The 23,525-nt window shown below is 46.5% G+C and overlaps 6 non-coding genes across 6 annotated transcripts; all 6 read left to right on the forward strand.

Annotated features, from left to right (window-relative positions):
- Window positions 1–3,564: 3,564 nt before the first annotated feature.
- On the forward strand, window positions 3,565–3,636 carry trnad-guc (transfer RNA aspartic acid (anticodon GUC)). Its single transcript has one exon. It is a non-coding gene; the product is annotated as a tRNA-Asp (tRNA).
- A 1,959-nt stretch (window positions 3,637–5,595) lies between these two features.
- Window positions 5,596–5,667, forward strand: trnad-guc (transfer RNA aspartic acid (anticodon GUC)). The gene has a single exon. It is a non-coding gene; the product is annotated as a tRNA-Asp (tRNA).
- Window positions 5,668–9,230: 3,563 nt separating this feature from the next.
- trnad-guc (transfer RNA aspartic acid (anticodon GUC)) lies at window positions 9,231–9,302 on the forward strand. The gene has a single exon. It is a non-coding gene; the product is annotated as a tRNA-Asp (tRNA).
- A 10,069-nt stretch (window positions 9,303–19,371) lies between these two features.
- On the forward strand, window positions 19,372–19,443 carry trnad-guc (transfer RNA aspartic acid (anticodon GUC)). Its single transcript has one exon. It is a non-coding gene; the product is annotated as a tRNA-Asp (tRNA).
- Window positions 19,444–20,137: 694 nt separating this feature from the next.
- On the forward strand, window positions 20,138–20,209 carry trnae-uuc (transfer RNA glutamic acid (anticodon UUC)). Its single transcript has one exon. It is a non-coding gene; the product is annotated as a tRNA-Glu (tRNA).
- A 1,194-nt stretch (window positions 20,210–21,403) lies between these two features.
- On the forward strand, window positions 21,404–21,475 carry trnad-guc (transfer RNA aspartic acid (anticodon GUC)). The gene has a single exon. It is a non-coding gene; the product is annotated as a tRNA-Asp (tRNA).
- The last annotated feature ends 2,050 nt before the right edge of the window (window positions 21,476–23,525 follow it).

Genomic DNA, 23,525 nt, shown 5'->3' on the forward strand with positions numbered 1-23,525 from the left:
GTGGATATTATGATGTCAGTTTTCACTTCCCCGACGGCTTCTCTCTGACTTTATGCCTCTGAGAAAAGCATAGAAGGAAACATATGGCAAATGGACGCCTTCCCGCACTTGATGCTGTGGCTTAGTGAACATGTCCTTTGTGTTCTCGTCTAAAAGATGTCATCTTGTACGAAAAGTTTGCCTGGCGTGAAAGTGATCTGAATTTCAAAGCAGCAAGGAGGAAAGTCTGCGTTGCTCTGCTTGCTGGCAGGCAGCTTTTTGCAGCTTCCCTGGTGGTCTAGTGGTTAAGATTCGGCGCTTTCACCGCCGCGGCCCGGGTTCGATTCCTGGTTAAACAACAGTGCGTTTTGAGGCTGTTTGAAAAGCCTCTAATCAATGCACCCGCGCGAAGCAATGCCTGCTCCTGATCAACCTTTAGCAATTTCAAAACTGCTGCTGCCTCAACAGGTACACAATGCACTTCCTTACCTTTTGGAAAATGCCTGCTGTTTCAAAGTCAGCAGGAAATTACATTTGGGACGAGACAATTTAAACGTGTACATGCCCACATTTAACTGCAGCTGACAGTGTCAGAACAGTCACGGTTATTATCAAACTTCCATGTATTTTCTTGCAGGCTGCACCCCCCTAACAAACTTAGCTTATCACAGCACGGCTATCAACCAACTCAACGCCAGTTTGAAGAATGCAACATTTGAAAGTTAGCAACGTGTGCAAGACTTTAGTGAGAAAGAGTTGGGCCGTGATAACATTTCTAAGCAGTAAGATATTCAGTAGGCCTGAGCCCTTGCTGCGTAATACAATTCTCCCCATACTGATTCTGTTATCTTCAATTGGTCTCCTCTGGTTACCGTCATACCTGCCACGGGCAAGCGTTTCTCCTGATTACCTCAATCAAATCCCCTTGTAATTTTGAAAGCCTCTTATTAAATTTCCTCTTAACCGTCTGAGGAAAACAATCACAAACTCTCAACATAACTGAAGTTCCTTATCCCTCGGACCACTCTGCAAGACGTCAAACTGAGTGTCTCGCTCTGTATGTCTATCTTTGTCTCCCTCTTTGTCCCTGTCTCTCTCTGTATAGGATTCTGAGGGTGCTTGACAGGATAGATGCAGGGAGGATGTTTCCCCTCCTGGGGGAATCTACAACTAGGGGGCAAAGCTCCAGGATATCCGGTCGCCCATTTAAAACGGAGATGAGGAGGAATTTCTTCTCTCAGAATGTCGTGAATCTTTGGAATCCTCTACCCCAGAGAGCTGTGGAGGCGGAGTCACTGAATATATTCAAGGTGGAGATAGACATATATTTAAGCTACAGTGGAGTCAAAGGTTATGGGGAGCGTGCAGGAAAGTGGCGTTGAGTAGAAGATCTGATCAGCCATGATCTTATTGAATGGCGGGGCAGGCTCGAGGGGCCGAATGGCCCACTCCTGCTCCTATTCCTTCTGTTCTTATTCTTATTTCTGTCCCTTCTGCCTCTGTCCCTTTGTTCACAGGTCGATTTTTGCTCTGACAGATTCGGCACCTTTCAGTTACTCGTTAGTATAGTGGTGAGTATCCCCGCCTGTCACGCGGGTGACCGGGGTTCAATTCCCCGACGGGGAGAATTTTTAACATCCCTAATTTTAAACCTTTGGGCAACTCCTGAAAAAGACCCTGGGAAAAGTTGAATAGAACAAAATGAACGAAAATAATTTTAAAATATGTACATGACGAAATTTATAACAACTCCCTGCACCAGTTCCTCGTTAGTAGAGTGTTCTCCTTCTGTTTGCCTGTTGTGTGGGGCACTGAGGAGGGAGGGAGGAAATGAGATAACAGCGGGAGAAAGCACGACTGCTCTTTCAAAGAGACAGCACTGGCACGATTGACCGAATGGCCTCCCACCGTGCTGCCAGCCTCCATGAATGCATGACACTGAGATGGATATCTGAGACATACCCACACAAAGAGAGCACATACGGGTATTTTGTGTGTGTTTGCTGCTTTGTCTCAAGCACTGCATAACCATTTCCTGGACAATGTCGTGGATATTATGATGTCAGTTTTCACTTCCCCGACGGCTTCTCTCTGACTTTATGCCTCTGTCTCTGAGAAAAGCAGAGAAGGAAATATATGGCAATTGGACGCCTTCCCGCACTTGATGCTGTGGCTTAGTGAACATGTCCTTTGTGTTCTCGTCAAAAAGATGTCATCTTGTCCGAAAAGTTTGCCTGGCCTGAAAGTGATCTGAAATTCAAAGCAGCAAGGAGGAAAGTCTGCGTTGCTCTGCTTGCTGGCAGGCAGCTTCTTGCAGCTTCCCTGGTGGTCTAGTGGTTAAGATTCGGCGCTTTCACCGCCGCGGCCCGGGTTCGATTCCCGGTTAGGTAACAGTGTGTTTTGAGGCTGTTTGAAATGCCTCCAATCAATGCACCCGCGCGAAGCAATGCCTGCTCCTGATCAACCTTTGCAATTTCAACACTGCTGCTGCCTCAACAGGTACACAATGCACTTCCTTGCCTTTTGTAAAATGCCTGCTGTTTCAAAGTCAGCAGGAAATTACATTTGGGACGAGACAATTTAAACGTGTACATGCCCACATTTAACTGCAGCTGACAGTGTCAGAACAGTCACGGTTATTATCAAACTTCCATGTATTTTCTTGCAGGCTGCATCCCCCTAACAAACTTGGCTTATCACAGCACGGCTATCAATCAACTCAACGCCAGTTTGAAGAATGCAACTTTTGAAAGTTAGCAACGTGTGCAAGACTTTAGTGAGAGAGAGTTGGGCCGTGATAACATTTCTAAGCAGTAAGATATTCAGTAGGCCTGAGCCATTGCTGCGTAATACAATTCTCCCCATACTGATTCTGTTATCTTCAATTGGTCTCCTCTGGTTACCGTCATACCTGCCACTGGCAAGCGTTTCTCCTTATTACCTCAATCAAATCCCCTTGTAATTTTGAAAGCCTCTTATTAAATTTCCTCTTAACCGTCTGAGGAAAACAATCACAAACTCTCAACATAACTGAAGTTCCTTATCCCTCGGACCACTCTGCAAGACGTCAAACTGAGTGTCTCGCTCTGTATGTCTATCTTTGTCTCCCTCTTTGTCCCTGTCTCTCTCTGTATAGGATTCTGAGGGTGCTTGACAGGATAGATGCAGGGAGGATGTTTCCCCTCCTGGGGGAATCTACAACTAGGGGGCAAAGCTCCAGGATATCCGGTCGCCAATTTAAAACGGATATGAGGAGGAATTTCTTCTCTCAGAATGTCGTGAATCTTTGGAATCCTCTACCCCAGAGAGCTGTGGAGGCGGAGTCACTGAATATATTCAAGGTGGAGATAGACATATATTTGAGCTACAGTGGAGTCAAAGGTTATGGGGAGCGTGCAGGAAAGTGGCGTTGAGTAGAAGATCTGATCAGCCATGTTCTTATTGAATGGCGGGGCAGGCTCGAGGGGCCGAATGGCCCACTCCTGCTCCTATTCCTTCAGTTCTTATTCTTATTTCTGTCCCTTCTGCCTCTGTCCCTCTGTTCACAGGTCGATTTTTGCTCTGACAGATTCGGCACCTTTCAGTTCCTCGTTAGTATAGTGGTGAGTATCCCCGCCTGTCACGCGGGAGACCGGGGTTCAATTCCCCGACGGGGAGAATTTTTAACATCCCCAATTTTAAACCTTTGGGCAGCTCCTTAAAAAGACCCTGGGAAAAGTTGAATAGAACAAAATGAACGAAAATAATTTTAAAATATGTACATGACGAAATTTATAACAACTCCCTGCACCAGTTCCTCGTTAGTAGAGTGTTCTCCTTCTGTTTGCCTGTTGTGTGGGGCACTGAGGAGGGAGAGAGAAAATGAGATAACAGCGGGAGAAAGCACGACTGCTCTTTCAAAGAGACAGCACAGGCACGATTGACCGAATGGCCTCCCACCGTGCTGCCAGCCTCCATGAATGCATGACACTGAGATGGATATCTGAGACATACCCACACAAAGAGAGCACATACGGGTATTTTGTGTGTGTTTGCTGCTTTGTCTCAAGCACTGCATACCCATTTCCTCGACAGTGTCGTGGATATTATGATGTCAGTTTTCACTTCCCCGACGGCTTCTCTCTGACTTTATGCCTCTGTCTCTGAGAAAAGCAGAGAAGGAAATATATGGCAATTGGACGCCTTCCCGCACTTGATGCTGTGGCTTAGTGAACATGTTCTTTGTGTTCTCGTCAAAAAGATGTCATCTTGTCCGAAAAGTTTGCCTGGCCTGAAAGTGATCTGAAATTCAAAGCAGCAAGGAGGAAAGTCTGCGTTGCTCTGCTTGCTGGCAGGCAGCTTCTTGCAGCTTCCCTGGTGGTCTAGTGGTTAAGATTCGGCGCTTTCACCGCCGCGGCCCGGGTTCGATTCCCGGTTAGGTAACAGTGCGTTTTGAGGCTGTTTGAAATGCCTCCAATCAATGCACCCGCGCGAAGCAATGCCTGCTCCTGGTCAACCTTTGCAATTTCAACACTGCTGCTGCCTCAACAGGTACACAATGCACTTCCTTGCCTTTTGTAAAATGCCTGCTGTTTCAAAGTCAGCAGGAAATTACATTTGGGACGAGACAATTTAAACGTGTACATGCCCACATTTAACTGCAGCTGACAGTGTCAGAACAGTCACGGTTATTATCAAACTTCCATGTATTTTCTTGCAGGCTGCATCCCCCTAACAAACTTGGCTTATCACAGCACGGCTATCAATCAACTCAACGCCAGTTTGAAGAATGCAACTTTTGAAAGTTAGCAACGTGTGCAAGACTTTAGTGAGAGAGAGTTGGGCCGTGATAACATTTCTAAGCAGTAAGATATTCAGTAGGCCTGAGCCATTGCTGCGTAATACAATTCTCCCCATACTGATTCTGCTATCTTCAATTGGTCTCCTCTGGTTACCGTCATACCTGCCACTGGCAAGCGTTTCTCCTTATTACCTCAATCAAATCCCCTTGTAATTTTGAAAGCCTCTTAATAAATTTCCTCTTAACCGTCTGAGGAACACAATCACAAACTCTCAACATAACTGAAGTTCCTTATCCCTCGGACCACTCTGCAAGACGTCAAACTGAATGTCTCGCTCTGTATGTCTATCTTTGTCTCCCTCTTTGTCCCTGTCTCTCTCTGTATAGGATTCTGAGGGTGCTTGACAGGATAGATGCAGGGAGGATGTTTCCCCTCCTGGGGGAATCTACAACTAGGGGGCAAAGCTCCAGGATATCCGGTCGCCCATTTAAAACGGAGATGAGGAGGAATTTCTTCTCTCAGAATGTCGTGAATCTTTGGAATCCTCTACCCCAGAGAGCTGTGGAGGCGGAGTCACTGAATATATTCAAGGTGGAGATAGACATATATTTGAGCTACAGTGGAGTCAAAGGTTATGGGGAGCGTGCAGGAAAGTGGCGTTGAGTAGAAGATCTGATCAGCCATGATCTTATTGAATGGCGGGGCAGGCTCGAGGGGCCGAATGGCCCACTCCTGCTCCTATTCCTTTTGTTCTTATTCTTATTTCTGTCCCTTCTGCCTCTGTCCCTTTGTTCACAGGTCGATTTTTGTTCTGACAGATTCGGCACCTTTCAGTTCCTCGTTAGTATAGTGGTGAGTATCCCCGCCTGTCACGCGGGAGACCGGGGTTCAATTCCCCGACGGGGAGAATTTTTAACATCCCCAATTTTAAACCTTTGGGCAGCTCCTTAAAAAGACCCTGGGAAAAGTTGAATGGAACAAAATGAACGAAAATAATTTTAAAATATGTACATGACGAAATTTATAACAACTCCCTGCACCAGTTCCTCGTTAGTAGAGTGTTCTCCTTCTGTTTGCCTGTTGTGTGGGGCACTGAGGAGGGAGAGAGAAAATGAGATAACAGCGGGAGAAAGCACGACTGATCTTTCAAAGAGACAGCACAGGCACGATTGGCCGAATGGCCTCCCACCGTGCTGCCAGCCTCCATGAATACATGACACTGAGATGGATATCTGAGACATACCCACACAAAGAGAGCACATACGGGTATTTTGTGTGTGTTTGCTGCTTTGTCTCAAGCACTGCATAACCATTTCCTCGACAATGTCGTGGAAATTATGATGTCAGTTTTCACTTCCCCGACGGCTTCTCTCTGACTTTATGCCTCTGTCTCTGAGAAAAGCACAGAAGGAAACATATGGCAAATGGACGCCTTCCCGCACTTGATGCTGTGGCTTAGTGAACATGTCCTTTGTGTTCTCGTCTAAAAGATGTCATCTTGTACGAAAAGTTTGCCTGGCGTGAAAGTGATCTGAATTTCAAAGCAGCAAGGAGGAAAGTCTGCGTTGCTCTGCTTGCTGGCAGGCAGCTTTTTGCAGCTTCCCTGGTGGTCTAGTGGTTAAGATTCGGCGCTTTCACCGCCGCGGTCCGGGTTCGATTCCTGGTTAAATAACAGTGCGTTTTGAGGCTGTTTGAAAAGCCTCTAATCAATGCACCCGCGCGAAGCAATGCCTGCTCCTGATCAACCTTTGCAATTTCAACACTGCTGCTGCCTCAACAGGTACACAATGCACTTCCTTACCTTTTGGAAAATGCCTGCTGTTTCAAAGTCAGCAGGAAATTACATTTGGGACGAGACAATTTAAACGTGTACATGCCCACATTTAACTGCAGCTGACAGTGTCAGAACAGTCACGGTTATTATCAAACTTCCATGTATTTTCTTGCAGGCTGCACCCCCCTAACAAACTTAGCTTATCACAGCACGGCTATCAACCAACTCAACGCCAGTTTGAAGAATGCAACATTTGAAAGTTAGCAACGTGTGCAAGACTTTAGTGAGAAAGAGTTGGGGGCAAAGCTCCACGATATCCGGTCGCCCATTTAAAACGGAGATGAGGAGGAATTTCTTCTCTCAGAATGTCGTGAATCTTTGGAATACTCTACCCCAGAGAGCTGTGGAGGCGGAGCCACTGAATATATTCAAGGTGGAGATAGACATATATTTAAGCTACAGTGGAGTCAAAGGTTATGGGGAGCGTGCAGGAAAGTGGCGTTGAGTAGAAGATCTGATCAGCCATGATCTTATTGAATGGCGGGGCAGGCTCGAGGGGCCGAATGGCCCACTCCTGCTCCTATTCCTTCTGTTCTTATTTCTGTCCCTTCTGCCTCTGTCCCTCTGTTCACAGGTCGATTTTTGCTCTGACAGATTCGGCACCTTTCAGTTACTCGTTAGTATAGTGGTGAGTATCCCCGCCTGTCACGCGGGTGACCGGGGTTCAATTCCCCGACGGGGAGAATTTTTAACATCCCTAATTTTAAACCTTTGGGCAGCTCCTGAAAAAGACCCTGGGAAAAGTTGAATAGAACAAAATGAACGAAAATAATTTTAAAATATGTACATGACGAAATTTATAACAACTCCCTGCACCAGTTCCTCGTTAGTAGAGTGTTCTCCTTCTGTTTGCCTGTTGTGTGGGGCACTGAGGAGGGAGGGAGGAAATGAGATAACAGCGGGAGAAAGCACGACTGCTCTTTCAAAGAGACAGCACTGGCACGATTGACCGAATGGCCTCCCACCGTGCTGCCAGCCTCCATGAATGCATGACACTGAGATGGATATCTGAGACATACCCACACAAAGAGAGCACATACGGGTATTTTGTGTGTGTTTGCTGCTTTGTCTCAAGCACTGCATAACCATTTCCTCGACAGTGTCGTGGATATTATGATGTCAGTTTTCACTTCCCCGACGGCTTCTCTCTGACTTTATGCCTCTGTCTCTGAGAAAAGCAGAGAAGGAAATATATGGCAATTGGACGCCTTCCCGCACTTGATGCTGTGGCTTAGTGAACATGTCCTTTGTGTTCTCGTCAAAAAGATGTCATCTTGTCCGAAAAGTTTGCCTGGCCTGAAAGTGATCTGAAATTCAAAGCAGCAAGGAGGAAAGTCTGCGTTGCTCTGCTTGCTGGCAGGCAGCTTCTTGCAGCTTCCCTGGTGGTCTAGTGGTTAAGATTCGGCGCTTTCACCGCCGCGGCCCGGGTTCGATTCCCGGTTAGGTAACAGTGCGTTTTGAGGCTGTTTGAAATGCCTCCAATCAATGCACCCGCGCGAAGCAATGCCTGCTCCTGATCAACCTTTGCAATTTCAACATTGCTGCTGCCTCAACAGGTACACAATGCACTTCCTTGCCTTTTGTAAAATGCCTGCTGTTTCAAAGTCAGCAGGAAATTACATTTGGGACGAGACAATTTAAACGTGTACATGCCCACATTTAACTGCAGCTGACAGTGTCAGAACAGTCACGGTTATTATCAAACTTCCATGTATTTTCTTGCAGGCTGCATCCCCCTAACAAACTTGGCTTATCACAGCACGGCTATCAATCAACTCAACGCCAGTTTGAAGAATGCAACTTTTGAAAGTTAGCAACGTGTGCAAGACTTTAGTGAGAGAGAGTTGGGCCGTGATAACATTTCTAAGCAGTAAGATATTCAGTAGGCCTGAGCCATTGCTGCGTAATACAATTCTCCCCATACTGATTCTGCTATCTTCAATTGGTCTCCTCTGGTTACCGTCATACCTGCCACTGGCAAGCGTTTCTCCTTATTACCTCAATCAAATCCCCTTGTAATTTTGAAAGCCTCTTAATAAATTTCCTCTTAACCGTCTGAGGAACACAATCACAAACTCTCAACATAACTGAAGTTCCTTATCCCTCGGACCACTCTGCAAGACGTCAAACTGAATGTCTCGCTCTGTATGTCTATCTTTGTCTCCCTCTTTGTCCCTGTCTCTCTCTGTATAGGATTCTGAGGGTGCTTGACAGGATAGATGCAGGGAGGATGTTTCCCCTCCTGGGGGAATCTACAACTAGGGGGCAAAGCTCCAGGATATCCGGTCGCCCATTTAAAACGGAGATGAGGAGGAATTTCTTCTCTCAGAATGTCGTGAATCTTTGGAATCCTCTACCCCAGAGAGCTGTGGAGGCGGAGCCACTGAATATATTCAAGGTGGAGGTAGACATATATTTGAGCTGCAGTGGAGTCAAGGGTTATGGGGAGCGGGCAGGAAAGTGGCGTTGAGTAGAAGATCTGATCAGCCATGATCTTATTGAATGGCGGGGCAGCTTCGAGGGGCCGAATGGCCCACTCCTGCTCCTATTCCTTCTATTCTTATTTCTGTCCCTTCTGCTTCTGTCCCTCTGTTCACAGGTCGATTTTTGCTCTGACAGATTCGGCACCTTTCAGTTCCTCGTTAGTATAGTGGTGAGTATCCCCGCCTGTCACGCGGGAGACCGGGGTTCAATTCCCCGACGGGGAGAATTTTTAACATCCCCAATTTTAAACCTTTGAGCAGCTCCTTAAAAAGACCCTGGGAAAAGTTGAATAGAACAAAATGAACGAAAATAATTTTAAAATATGTACATGACGAAATTTATAACAACTCCCTGCACCAGTTCCTCGTTAGTAGAGTGTTCTCCTTCTGTTTGCCTGTTGTGTGGGGCACTGAGGAGGGAGAGAGAAAATGAGATAAAAGCGGGAGAAAGCACGACTGCTCTTTCAAAGAGACAGCACAGGCACGATTGGCCGAATGGCCTCCCACCGTGCTGCCAGCCTCCATGAATGCATGACACTGAGATGGATATCTGAGACATACCCACACAAAGAGAGCACATACGGGTATTTTGTGTGTGTTTGCTGCTTTGTCTCAAGCACTGCATAACCATTTCCTGGACAATGTCGTGGATATTATGATGTTCAGTTTTCACTTCCCCGACGGCTTCTCTCTGACTTTATGCCTCTGTCTCTTAGAAAAGCATAGAAGGTAATATATGGCAAATGGACCCCTTCCCGCACTTGATGCTGTGGCTTAGTGAACATGTCCTTTGTGTTCTCGTCTAAAAGATGTCATCTTGTACGAAAAGTTTGCCTGGCGTGAAATTGATCTGAATTTCAAAGCAGCAAGGAGGAAAGTCTGCGTTGCTCTGCTTGCTGGCAGGCAGCTTCTTGCAGCTTCCCTGGTGGTCTAGTGGTTAAGATTCGGCGCTTTTACTGCAGCGGCCCGGGTTCGATTCCCGATTAGGTAACAGTGCGTTTTGAGATTGTTTGAAATGCCTCCAATCAATGCACCCGCGCGAAGCAATGCCTGCTCCTGATCAACCTTTGCAATTTCAACACTGCTGCTGCCTCAACAGGTACACAATGCACTTCCTTGCCTTTTGTAAAATGCCTGCTGTTTCAAAGTCAGCAGGAAATTACATTTGGGACGAGACAATTTAAACGTGTACATGCCCACATTTAACTGCAGCTGACAGTGTCAGAACAGTCACGGTTATTATCAAACTTCCATGTATTTTCTTGCAGGCTGCACCCCCCTAACAAACTTAGCTTATCACAGCACGGCTATCAATCAACTCAACGCCAGTTTGAAGAATGCAACATTTGAAAGTTAGCAACGTGTGCAAGACTTTAGTGAGAGAGAGTTGGGCCGTGATAACATTTCTAAGCAGTAAGATATTCAGTAGGCCTGAGCCCTTGCTGCATAATACAATTCTCCCCATACTGATTCTGCTATCTTCAATTGGTCTCCTCTGGTTACCGTCATACCTGCCACTGGCAAGCGTTTCTCCTTATTACCTCAATCAAATTCCCTTGTAATTTTGAAAGCCTCTTATTAAATTTCCTCTTAACCGTCTGAGGAAAACAATCACAAACTCTCAACATAACTGAAGTTCCTTATCCCTCGGACCACTCTGCAAGACGTCAAACTGACTGTCTCGCTCTGTATGTCTATCTTTGTCTCCCTCTTTGTCCCTGTCTCTCTCTGTATAGGATTCTGAGGGTGCTTGACAGGATAGATGCAGGGAGGATGTTTCCCCTCCTGGGGGAATCTACAACTAGGGGGCAAAGCTCCAGGATATCCGGTCGCCCATTTAAAACGGAGATGAGGAGGAATTTCTTCTCTCAGAATGTCGTGAATCTTTAGAATCCTCTACCCCAGAGAGCTGTGGAGGCGGAGCCACTGAATATATTCAAGGTGGAGGTAGACATATATTTGAGCTGCAGTGGAGTCAAGGGTTATGGGGAGCGGGCAGGAAAGTGGCGTTGAGTAGAAGATCTGATCAGCCATGATCTTATTGAATGGCGGGGCAGGTTCGAGGGGCCGAATGGCCCACTCCTGCTCCTATTCCTTCTATTCTTATTTCTGTCCCTTCTGCCTCTGTCCCTCTGTTCACAGGTCGATTTTTGCTCTGACAGATTCGGCACCTTTCAGTTCCTCGTTAGTATAGTAGTGAGTATCCCCGCCTGTCACGCGGGAGACCGGGGTTCAATTCCCCGACGGGGAGAATTTTTAACATCCCCAATTTTAAACCTTTGAGCAGCTCCTTAAAAAGACCCTGGGAAAAGTTGAATAGAACAAAATGAACGAAAATAATTTTAAAATATGTACATGACGAAATTTATAACAACTCCCTGCACCAGTTCCTCGTTAGTAGAGTGTTCTCCTTCTGTTTGCCTGTTGTGTGGGGCTCTGAGGAGGGAGAGAGAAAATGAGATAACAGCGGGAGAAAGCACGACTGCTCTTTCAAAGAGACAGCACAGGCACGATTGGCCGAATGGCCTCCCACCGTGCTGCCAGCCTCCATGAATGCATGACACTGAGATGGATATCTGAGACATACCCACACAAAGAGAGCACATACGGGTATTTTGTGTGTGTTTGCTGCTTTGTCTCAAGCACTGCATAACCATTTCCTCGACAATGTCGTGGATATTATGATGTTCAGTTTTCACTTCCCCGACGGCTTCTCTCTGACTTTATGCCTCTGTCTCTGAGAAAAGCATAGAAGGAAATATATGGCAAATGGACCCCTTCCCGCACTTGATGCTGTGGCTTAGTGAACATGTCCTTTGTGTTCTCGTCTAAAAGATGTCATCTTGTCCGAAAAGTTTGCCTGGCGTGAAAGTGATCTGAATTTCAAAGCAGCAAGGAGGAAAGTCTGCGTTGCTCTGCTTGCTGGCAGGCAGCTTTTTGCAGCTTCCCTGGTGGTCTAGTGGTTAAGATTCGGCGCTTTTACTGCCGCGGCCCGGGTTCGATTCCCGATTAGGGAACAGTGCGTTTTGAGACTGTTTGAAATGCCTCCAATCAATGCACCCGCGCGAAGCAATGCCTGCTCCTGATCAACCTTTGCAATTTCAACACTGCTGCTGCCTCAACAGGTACACAATGCACTTCCTTGCCTTTTGTAAAATGCCTGCTGTTTCAAAGTCAGCAGGAAATTACATTTGGGACGAGACAATTTAAACGTGTACATGCCCACATTTAACTGCAGCTGACAGTGTCAGAACAGTCACGGTTATTATCAAACTTCCATGTATTTTCTTGCAGGCTGCACCCCCCTAACAAACTTAGCTTATCACAGCACGGCTATCAATCAACTCAACGCCAGTTTGAAGAATGCAACATTTGAAAGTTAGCAAAGTGTGCAAGACTTTAGTGAGAGAGAGTTGGGCCGTGATAACATTTCTAAGCAGTAAGATATTCAGTAGGCCTGAGCCCTTGCTGCGTAATACAATTCTCCCCATACTGATTCTGCTATCTTCAATTGGTCTCCTCTGGTTACCGTCATACCTGCCACTGGCAAGCGTTTCTCCTTATTACCTCAATCAAATCCCCTTGTAATTTTGAAAGCCTCTTATTAAATTTCCTCTTAACCGTCTGAGGAAAACAATCACAAACTCTCAACATAACTGAAGTTCCTTATCCCTCGGACCACTCTGCAAGACGTCAAACTGACTGTCTCGCTCTGTATGTCTATCTTTGTCTCCCTCTTTGTCCCTGTCTCTCTCTGTATAGGATTCCGAGGGTGCTTGACAGGATAGATGCAGGGAGGATGTTTCCCCTCCTGGGGGAATCTACAACTCGGGGGCAAAGCTCCAGGATATCCGGTCGCCCATTTAAAACGGAGATGAGGAGGAATTTGTTCTCTCAGAATGTCATGAATCTTTGGAATCCTCTACCCCAGAGAGCTGTGGAGGCGGAGCCACTGAATATATTCAAGGTGGAGATAGACATATATTTGAGCTGCAGTGGAGTCAAGGGTTATGGGGAGCGGGCAGGAAAGTGGCGTTGAGTATAAGATCTGCTCAGCCATGATCTTATTGAATGGCGGGGCAGGCTCGAGGGGCCGAATGGCCCACTCCTGCTCCTGTTCCTTCTGTTCTTATTCTAATTTCTGTCCCTTCTGCCTCTGTCCCTCTGTTCACAGGTCGATTTTTGCTCTGACAGATTCGGCACCTTTCAGTTCCTCGTTAGTATCGTGGTGAGTATCCCCGCCTGTCACGCGGGAGACCGGGGTTCAATTCCCCGACGGGGAGAATTTTTAACATCCCCAATTTTAAACGTTTGGGCAGCTCCTTAAAAAGACCCTGGGAAAAGTTGAATAGAACAAAATGAACAAAAATAATTTTAAAATATGTACATGACGAAATTTATAACAACTCCCTGCACCAGTTCCTCGTTAGTAGAATGTTCTCCTTCTGTTTGCCTGTTGTGTGGGGCACTGAGGAGGGAGAGAGAAAATGAGATAACAGCGGATGAAAGCACGACTGCTCTTTCAAAGAGACAGCACAGGCACGATTGGCCGAATGGCCTCCCACCGTGCTGCCAGCCTCCATGAATGCATGACACTGAGATGGATATCTGAGACATACCCACACAAAGAGAGCACATACGGGTATTTTGTGTGTGTTTGCTGCTTTGTCTCAAGCACTGCATAACCATTTCCTGGACAATGTCGTGGATATTATGATGTTCAGTTTTCACTTCCCCGACGGCTTCTCTCTGACTTTATGCTCTGTCTCTGAGAAAAGCATAGAAGGTAATATATGGCAAATGGACCCCTTCCCGCACTTGATGCTGTGGCTTAGTGAACATGTCCTTTGTGTTCTCGTCTAAAAGATGTCATCTTGTACGAAAAGTTTGCTTGGCGTGAAAGTGATCTGAATTTCAAAGCAGCAAGGAGGAAAGTCTGCGTTGCTCTGCTTGCTGGCAGGCAGCTTTTTGCAGCTTCCCTGGTGGTCTAGTGGTTAAGATTCGGCGCTTTTACTGCCGCGCCCCGGGTTCGATTCCCGATTAGGGAACAGTGCGTTTTGAGGCTGTTTGAAATGCCTCCAATCAATGCACCGGCGCGAAGCAATGTCTGCTCCTGATCAACCTTTGCAATTTCAACACTGCTGCTGCCTCAACAGGTACACAATGCACTTCCTTGCCTTTTGTAAAATGCCTGCTGTTTCAAAGTCAGCAGGAAATTACATTTGGGACGAGACAATTTAAACGTGTACATGCCCACATTTAACTGCAGCTGACAGTGTCAGAACAGTCACTGTTATTATCAAACTTCCATGTATTTTCTTGCAGGCTGCACCCCCCTAACAAACTTAGCTTATCACAGCACGGCTATCAATCAACTCAACGCCAGTTTGAAGAATGCAACATTTGAAAGTTAGCAACGTGTGCAAGACTTTAGTGAGAGAGAGTTGGGCCGTGATAACATTTCTAAGCAGTAAGATATTCAGTAGGCCTGAGCCCTTGCTGCGTAATACAATTCTCCCCATACTGATTCTGCTATCTTCAATTGGTCTCCTCTGGTTACCGTCATACCTGCCACTGGCAAGCGTTTCTCCTTATTACCTCAATCAAATCCCCTTGTAATTTTGAAAGCCTCTTATTAAATTTCCTCTTAACCGTCTGAGGAAAACAATCACAAACTCTCAACATAACTGAAGTTCCTTATCCCTCGGACCACTCTGCAAGACGTCAAACTGACTGTCTCGCTCTGTATGTCTATCTTTGTCTCCCTCTTTGTCCCTGTCTCTCTCTGTATAGGATTCTGAGGGTGCTTGACAGGATAGATGCAGGGAGGATGTTTCCCCTCCTGGGGGAATCTACAACTAGGGGGCAAAGCTCCAGGATATCCGGTCGCCCATTTAAAACGGAGATGAGGAGGAATTTGTTCTCTCAGAATGTCGTGAATCTTTGGAATCCTCTACCCCAGAGAGCTGTGGAGGCGGAGCCACTGAATATATTCAAGGTGGAGATAGACATATATTTGAGCTGCAGTGGAGTCAAGGGTTATGGGGAGCGGGCAGGAAAGTGGCGTTGAGTACAAGATCTGATCAGCCATGATCTTATTGAATGGCGGGGCAGGCTCGAGGGGCCGAATGGCCCACTCCTGCTCCTATTCCTTCTGTTCTTATTCTAATTTCTGTCCCTTCAGCCTCTGTCCCTCTGTTCACAGGTCGATTTTTGCTCTGACAGATTCGGCATCTTTCAGTTCCTCGTTAGTATAGTGGTGAGTATCCCCGCCTGTCACGCGAGAGACCGGGGTTCAATTCCCCGACGGGGAGAATTTTTAACATCCCCAATTTTAAACCTTTGGGCAGCTCCTTAAAAAGACCCTGGGAAAAGTTGAATAGAACAAAATGAACGAAAATAATTTTAAAATATGTACATGACGAAATTTATAACAACTCCCTGCACCAGTTCCTCGTTAGTAGAGTGTTCTCCTTCTGTTTGCCTGTTGTGTGGGGCACTGAGGAGGGAGAGAGAAAATGAGATAACAGCGGGAGAAAGCACGACTGCTCTTTCAAAGAGACAGCACAGGCACGATTGGCCGAATGGCCTCCCACCGTGCTGCCAGCCTCCATGAATGCATGACACTGAGATGGATATCTGAGACATACCCACACAAAGAGAGCACATACGGGTATTTTGTGTGTGTTTGCTGCTTTGTCTCAAGCACTGCATAACCATTTCCTGGACAATGTCGTGGATATTATGATGTTCAGTTTTCACTTCCCCGACGGCTTCTCTCTGACTTTATGCCTCTGTCTCTGAGAAAAGCATAGAAGGTAATATATGGCAAATGGACCCCTTCCCGCACTTGATGCTGTGGCTTAGTGAACATGTCCTTTGTGTTCTCGTCTAAAAGATGTCATCTTGTACGAAAAGTTTGCCTGGCGTGAAAGTGATCTGAATTTCAAAGCAGCAAGGAGGAAAGTCTGCGTTGCTCTACTTGCTGGCAGGCAGCTTTTTGCAGCTTCCCTGGTGGTCTAGTGGTTAAGATTCGGCGCTTTTACTGCCGCGGCCCGGGTTCGATTCCCGATTAGAGAACAGTGCGTTTTGAGGCTGTTTGAAATGCCTCCAATCAATGCACCCGCGCGAAGCAATGCCTGCTCCTGATCAACCTTTGCCATTTCGACACTGCTGCTGCCTCAACAGGTACACAATGCACTTCCTTGCATTTTGTAAAATGCCTGCTGTTTCAAAGTCAGCAGGAAATTACATTTGGGACGAGACAATTTAAACGTGTACATGCCCACATTTAACTGCAGCTGACAGTGTCAGAACAGTCACTGTTATTATCAAACTTCCATGTATTTTCTTGCAGGCTGCACCCCCCTAACAAACATAGCTTATCACAGCACGGCTATCAATCAACTCAACGCCAGTTTGAAGAATGCAACATTTGAAAGTTAGCAACGTGTGCAAGACTTTAGTGAGAGAGAGTTGGGCCGTGATAACATTTCTAAGCAGTAAGATATTCAGTAGGCCTGAGCCCTTGCTGCGTAATACAATTCTCCCCATACTGATTCTGCTATCTTCAATTGGTCTCCTCTGGTTACCGTCATACCTGCCACTGGCAAGCGTTTCTTCTTATTACCTCAATCAAATCCCCTTGTAATTTTGAAAGCCTCTTATTAAATTTCCTCTTAACCGTCTGAGGAAAACAATCACAAACTCTCAACATAACTGAAGTTCCTTATCCCTCGGACCACTCTGCAAGACGTCAAACTGACTGTCTCGCTCTGTATGTCTATCTTTGTCTCCCTCTTTGTCCCTGTCTCTCTCTGTATAGGATTCTGAGGGTGCTTGACAGGATAGATGCAGGGAGGATGTTTCCCCTCCTGGGGGAATCTACAACTAGGGGGCAAAGCTCCAGGATATCCGGTCGCCCATTTAAAACGGAGATGAGGAGGAATTTCTTCTCTCAGAATGTCGTGAATCTTTGGAATCCTCTACCCCAGAGAGCTGTGGAGGCGGAGCCACTGAATATATTCAAGGTGGAGGTAGACATATATTTGAGCTGCAGTGGAGTCAAGGGTTATGGGGAGCGGGCAGGAAAGTGGCGTTGAGTAGAAGATCTGATCAGCCATGATCTTATTGAATGGCGGGGCAGGTTCAAGGGGCCGAATGGCCCACTCCTGCTTCTATTCCTTCTATTCTTATTTCTGTCCCTTCTGCCTCTGTCCCTCTGTTCACAGGTCGATTTTTGCTCTGACAGATTCGGCACCTTTCAGTTCCTCGTTAGTATAGTGGTCAGTATCCCCGCCTGTCACGCGGGAGACCGGGTTTCAATTCCCCGACGGGGAGAATTTTTAACATCCCCAATTTTAAACCTTTGAGCAGCTCCTTAAAAAGACCCTGGGAAAAGTTGAATAGAACAAAATGAACGAAAATAATTTTAAAATATGTACATGACGAAATTTATAACAACTCCCTGCACCAGTTCCTCGTTAGTAGAGTGTTCTCCTTCTGTTTGCCTGTTGTGTGGGGCTCTGAGGAGGGAGAGAGAAAATGAGATAACAGCGGGAGAAAGCACGACTGCTCTTTCAAAGAGACAGCACAGGCACGATTGGCCGAAAGGCCTCCCACCGTGCTGCCAGCCTCCATGAATGCATGACACTGAGATGGATATCTGAGACATACCCACACAAAGAGAGCACATACGGGTATTTTGTGTGTGTTTGCTGCTTTGTCTCAAGCACTGCATAACCATTTCCTCGACAATGTCGTGGATATTATGATGTTCAGTTTTCACTTCCCCGACGGCTTCTCTCTGACTTTATGCCTCTGTCTCTGAGAAAAGCATAGAAGGTAATATATGGCAAATGGACCCCTTCCCGCACTTGATGCTGTGGCTTAGTGAACATGTCCTTTGTGTTCTCGTCTAAAAGATGTCATCTTGTACGAAAAGTTTGCCTGGCGTGAAAGTGATCTGAATTTCAAAGCAGCAAGGAGGAAAGTCTGCGTTGCTCTACTTGCTGGCAGGCAGCTTTTTGCAGCTTCCCTGGTGGTCTAGTGGTTAAGATTCGGCGCTTTTACTGCCGCGGCCCGGGTTCGATTCCCGATTAGAGAACAGTGCGTTTTGAGGCTGTTTGAAATGCCTCCAATCAATGCACCCGCGCGAAGCAATGCCTGCTCCTGATCAACCTTTGCAATTTCAACACTGCTGCTGCCTCAACAGGTACACAATGCACTTCCTTGCCTTTTGTAAAATGCCTGCTGTTTCAAAGTCAGCAGGAAATTACATTTGGGACGAGACAATTTAAACGTGTACATGCCCACATTTAACTGCAGCTGACAGTGTCAGAACAGTCACGGTTATTATCAAACTTCCATGTATTTTCTTGCAGGCTGCACCCCCCTAACAAACTTAGCTTATCACAGCACGGCTATCAATCAACTCAACGCCAGTTTGAAGAATGCAGCATTTGAAAGTTAGCAACGTGTGCAAGACTTTAGTGAGAGAGAGTTGGGCCGTGATAACATTTCTAAGCAGTAAGATATTCAGTAGGCCTGAGCCCTTGCTGCGTAATACAATTCTCCCCATACTGATTCTGCTATCTTCAATTGGTCTCCTCTGGTTACCGTCATACCTGCCACTGGCAAGCGTTTCTCCTTATTACCTCAATCAAATCCCCTTGTAATTTTGAAAGCCTCTTATTAAATTTCCTCTTAACCGTCTGAGGAAAACAATCACAAACTCTCAACATAACTGAAGTTCCTTATCCCTCGGACCACTCTGCAAGACGTCAAACTGACTGTCTCGCTCTGTATGTCTATCTTTGTCTCCCTCTTTGTCCCTGTCTCTCTCTGTATAGGATTCTGAGGGTGCTTGACAGGATAGATGCAGGGAGGATGTTTCCCCTCCTGGGGGAATCTACAACTAGGGGGCAAAGCTCCAGGATATCCGGTCGCCCATTTAAAACGGAAATGAGGAGGAATTTCTTCTCTCAGAATGTCGTGAATCTTTGGAATCCTCTACCCCAGAGAGCTGTGGAGGCGGAGTCACTGAATATATTCAAGGTGGAGATAGACATATATTTGAGCTGCAGTGGAGTCAAGGGTTATGGGGAGCGGGCAGGAAAGTGGCGTTGAGTAGAAGATCTGATCAGCCATGATCTTATTGAATGGCGGGGCAGGTTCGAGGGGCCGAATGGCCCACTCCTGCTCCTATTCCTTCTATTCTTATTTCTGTCCCTTCTGCCTCTGTCCCTCTGTTCACAGGTCGATTTTTGCTCTGACAGATTCGGCACCTTTCAGTTCCTCGTTAGTATAGTGGTGAGTATCCCCGCCTGTCACGCGGGAGACCGGGGTTCAATTCCCCGACGGGGAGAATTTTTAACATCCCCAATTTTAAACCTTTGAGCAGCTCCTTAAAAAGACCCTGGGAAAAGTTGAATAGAACAAAATGAACGAAAATAATTTTAAAATATGTACATGACGAAATTTATAACAACTCCCTGCACCAGTTCCTCGTTAGTAGAGTGTTCTCCTTCTGTTTGCCTGTTGTGTGGGGCACTGAGGAGGGAGAGAGAAAATGAGATAACAGCGGGAGAAAGCACGACTGCTCTTTCAAAGAGACAGCACAGGCACGATTGGCCGAAAGGCCTCCCACCGTGCTGCCAGCCTCCATGAATGCATGACACTGAGATGGATATCTGAGACATACCCACACAAAGAGAGCACATACGGGTATTTTGTGTGTGTTTGCTGCTTTGTCTCAAGCACTGCATAACCATTTCCTGGACAATGTCGTGGATATTATGATGTTCAGTTTTCACTTCCCCGACGGCTTCTCTCTGACTTTATGCCTCTGTCTCTGAGAAAAGCATAGACGGAAATATATGGCAAATGGACACCTTCCCGCACTTGATGCTGTGGCTTAGTGAACATGTCCTTTGTGTTCTCGTCTAAAAGATGTCATCTTGTACGAAAAGTTTGTCTGGCGTGAAAGTGATCTGAATTTCAAAGCAGCAAGGCGGAAAGTCTGCGTTGCGCTGCTTGCTGGCAGGCAGCTTCTTGCAGCTTCCCTGGTGGTCTAGTGGTTAGGATTCGGCGCTTTCACCGCCGCGGCCCGGGTTCGATTCCCGGTTAGGGAACAGTGCATTTTGAGGCTGTTTGAAATGCCTCCAATCAATGCACCGGCGCGAAGCAATGTCTGCTCCTGATCAACCTTTGCAATTTCAACACTGCTGCTGCCTCAACAGGTACACAATGCACTTCCTTGCCTTTTGTAAAATGCCTGCTGTTTCAAAGTCAGCAGGAAATTACATTTGGGACGAGACAATTTAAACGTGTACATGCCCACATTTAACTGCAGCTGACAGTGTCAGAACAGTCACTGTTATTATCAAACTTCCATGTATTTTCTTGCAGGCTGCACCCCCCTAACAAACTTAGCTTATCACCGCACGGCTATCAATCAACTCAACGCCAGTTTGAAGAATGCAACATTTGAAAGTTAGCAACGTGTGCAAGACTTTAGTGAGAGAGAGTTGGTCCGTGATAACATTTCTAAGCAGTAAGATATTCAGTAGGCCTGAGCCCTTGCTGCGTAATACAATTCTCCCCATACTGATTCTGCTATCTTCAATTGGTCTCCTCTGGTTACCGTCATACCTGCCACTGGCAAGCGTTTCTCCTTATTACCTCAATCAAATCCCCTTGTAATTTTGAAAGCCTCTTATTAAATTTCCTCTTAACCGTCTGAGGAAAACAATCACAAACTCTCAACATAACTGAAGTTCCTTATCCCTCGGAGCACTCTGCAAGACGTCAAACTGACTGTCTCGCTCTGTATGTCTATCTTTGTCTCCCTCTTTGTCCCTGTCTCTCTCTGTATAGGATTCTGAGGGTGCTTGACAGGATAGATGCAGGGAGGATGTTTCCCCTCCTGGGGGAATCTACAACTCGGGGGCAAAGCTCCAGGATATCCGGTCGCCCATTTAAAACGGAGATGAGGAGGAATTTGTTCTCTCAGAATGTCGTGAATCTTTGGAATCCTCTACCCCAGAGAGCTGTGGAGGCGGAGCCACTGAATAAAATCAAGGTGGAGATAGACATATATTTGAGCTGCAGTGGAGTCAAGGGTTATGGGGAGCGGGCAGGAAAGTGGCGTTGAGTATAAGATCTGATCAGCCATGATCTTATTGAATGGCGGGGCTGGCTCGAGAGGCCGAATGGCCCACTCCTGCTCCTGTTCCTTCTGTTCTTATTCTAATTTCTGTCCCTTCTGCCTCTGTCCCTCTGTTCACAGGTCGATTTTTGCTCTGACAGATTCGGCACCTTTCAGTTCCTCGTTAGTATAGTGGTGAGTATCCCCGCCTGTCACGCGGGAGACCGGGGTTCAATTCCCCGACGGGGAGAATTTTTAACATCCCCAATTTTAAACCTTTGGGCAGCTCCTTAAAAAGACCCTGGGAAAAGTTGAATAGAACAAAATGAACGAAAATAATTTTAAAATATGTACATGACGAAATTTATAACAACTCCCTGCACCAGTTTCTCGTTAGTAAAGTGTTCTCCTTCTGTTTGCCTGTTGTGTGGGGCACTGAGGAGGGAGAGAGAAAATGAGATAACAGCGGGAGAAAGCACGACTGCTCTTTCAAAGAGACAGCACAGGCACGATTGGCCGAATGGCCTCCCACCGTGCTGCCAGCCTCCATGAATGCATGACACTGAGATGGATATCTGAGACATACCCACACAAAGAGAGCACATACGGGTATTTTGTGTGTGTTTGCTGCTTTGTCTCAAGCACTGCATAACCATTTCCTGGACAATGTCGTGGATATTATGATGTTTATTTTTAACTTCCCCGACGGCTTCTCTCTGACTTTATGCCTCTGTCTCTGAGAAAAGCATAGAAGGTAATATATGGCAAATGGACCCCTTCCCGCACTTGATGCTGTGGCTTAGTGAACATGTCCTTTGTGTTCTCGTCTAAAAGATGTCATCTTGTACGAAAAGTTTGCCTGGCGTGAAAGTGATCTGAATTTCAAAGCAGCAAGGAGGAAAGTCTGCGTTGCTCTGCTTGCTGGCAGGCAGCTTTTTGCAGCTTCCCTGGTGGTCTAGTGGTTAAGATTCGGCGCTTTTACTGCCGCGGCCCGGGTTCGATTCCCGATTAAAGAACAGTGCGTTTTGAGGCTGTTTGAAATGCCTCCAATCAATGCACCCGCGCGAAGCAATGTCTGCTCCTGATCAACCTTTGCAATTTCAACACTGCTGCTGCCTCAACAGGTACACAATGCACTTCCTTGCCTTTTGTAAAATGCCTGCTGTTTCAAAGTCAGCAGGAAATTACATTTGGGACGAGACAATTTAAACGTGTACATGCCCACATTTAACTGCAGCTGACAGTGTCAGAACAGTCACGGTTATTATCAAACTTCCATGTATTTTCTTGCAGGCTGCACCCCCCTAACAAACTTAGCTTATCACAGCACGGCTATCAATCAACTCAACGCCAGTTTGAAGAATGCAACATTTGAAAGTTAGCAACGTGTGCAAGACTTTAGTGAGAGAGAGTTGGGCCGTGATAACATTTCTAAGCAGCAAGATATTCAGTAGGCCTGAGCCCTTGCTGCGTAATACAATTCTCCCCATACTGATTCTGCTATCTTCAATTGGTCTCCTCTGGTTACCGTCATACCTGCCACTGGCAAGCGTTTCTCCTTATTACCTCCATCAAATCCCCTTGAAATTTTGAAAGCCTCTTATTAAATTTCCTCTTAACCGTCTGAGGAAAACAATCACAAACTCTCAACATAACTGAAGTTCCTTATCCCTCGGACCACTCTGCAAGACGTCAAACTGAGTGTCTCGCTCTGTATGTCTATCTTTGTCTCCCTCTTTGTCCCTGTCTCTCTCTGTATAGGATTCTGAGGTTGCTTGACAGGATAGATGCAGGGAGGATGTTTCCCCTCCTGGGGGAATCTACAACTAGGGGGCAAAGCTCCAGGATATCCGGTCGCCCATTTAAAACGGAGATGAGGAGGAATTTCTTCTCTCAGAATGTCGTGAATCTTTGGAATCCTCTACCCCAGAGAGCTGTGGAGGCGGAGCCACTGAATATATTCAAGGTGAGGGTAGACATATATTTGAGCTGCAGTGGAGTCAAGGGTTATGGGGAGCGGGCAGGAAAGTGGCGTTGAGTAGAAGATCTGATCAGCCATGATCTTATTGAATGGCGGGGCAGGTTCGAGGGGCCGAATGGCCCACTCCTGCTCCTATTCCTTCTATTCTTATTTCTGTCCCTTCTGCCTCTGTCCCTCTGTTCACAGGTCGATTTTTGCTCTGACAGATTCGGCATTTTTCAGTTCCTCGTTAGTATAGTGGTGAGTATCCCCGCCTGTCACGTGGGAGACCGGGGTTCAATTCCCCGACGGGGAGAATTTTTAACATCCCCAATTTTAA

The sequence above is a fragment of the Somniosus microcephalus genome, unplaced genomic scaffold (genome assembly GCF_052327205.1).
Source record: "Somniosus microcephalus isolate GS21.2 unplaced genomic scaffold, FLI_Smic_1.0 unresolved_chr5, whole genome shotgun sequence".
Classification (NCBI taxonomy): Eukaryota; Metazoa; Chordata; class Chondrichthyes; order Squaliformes; family Somniosidae; genus Somniosus; species Somniosus microcephalus.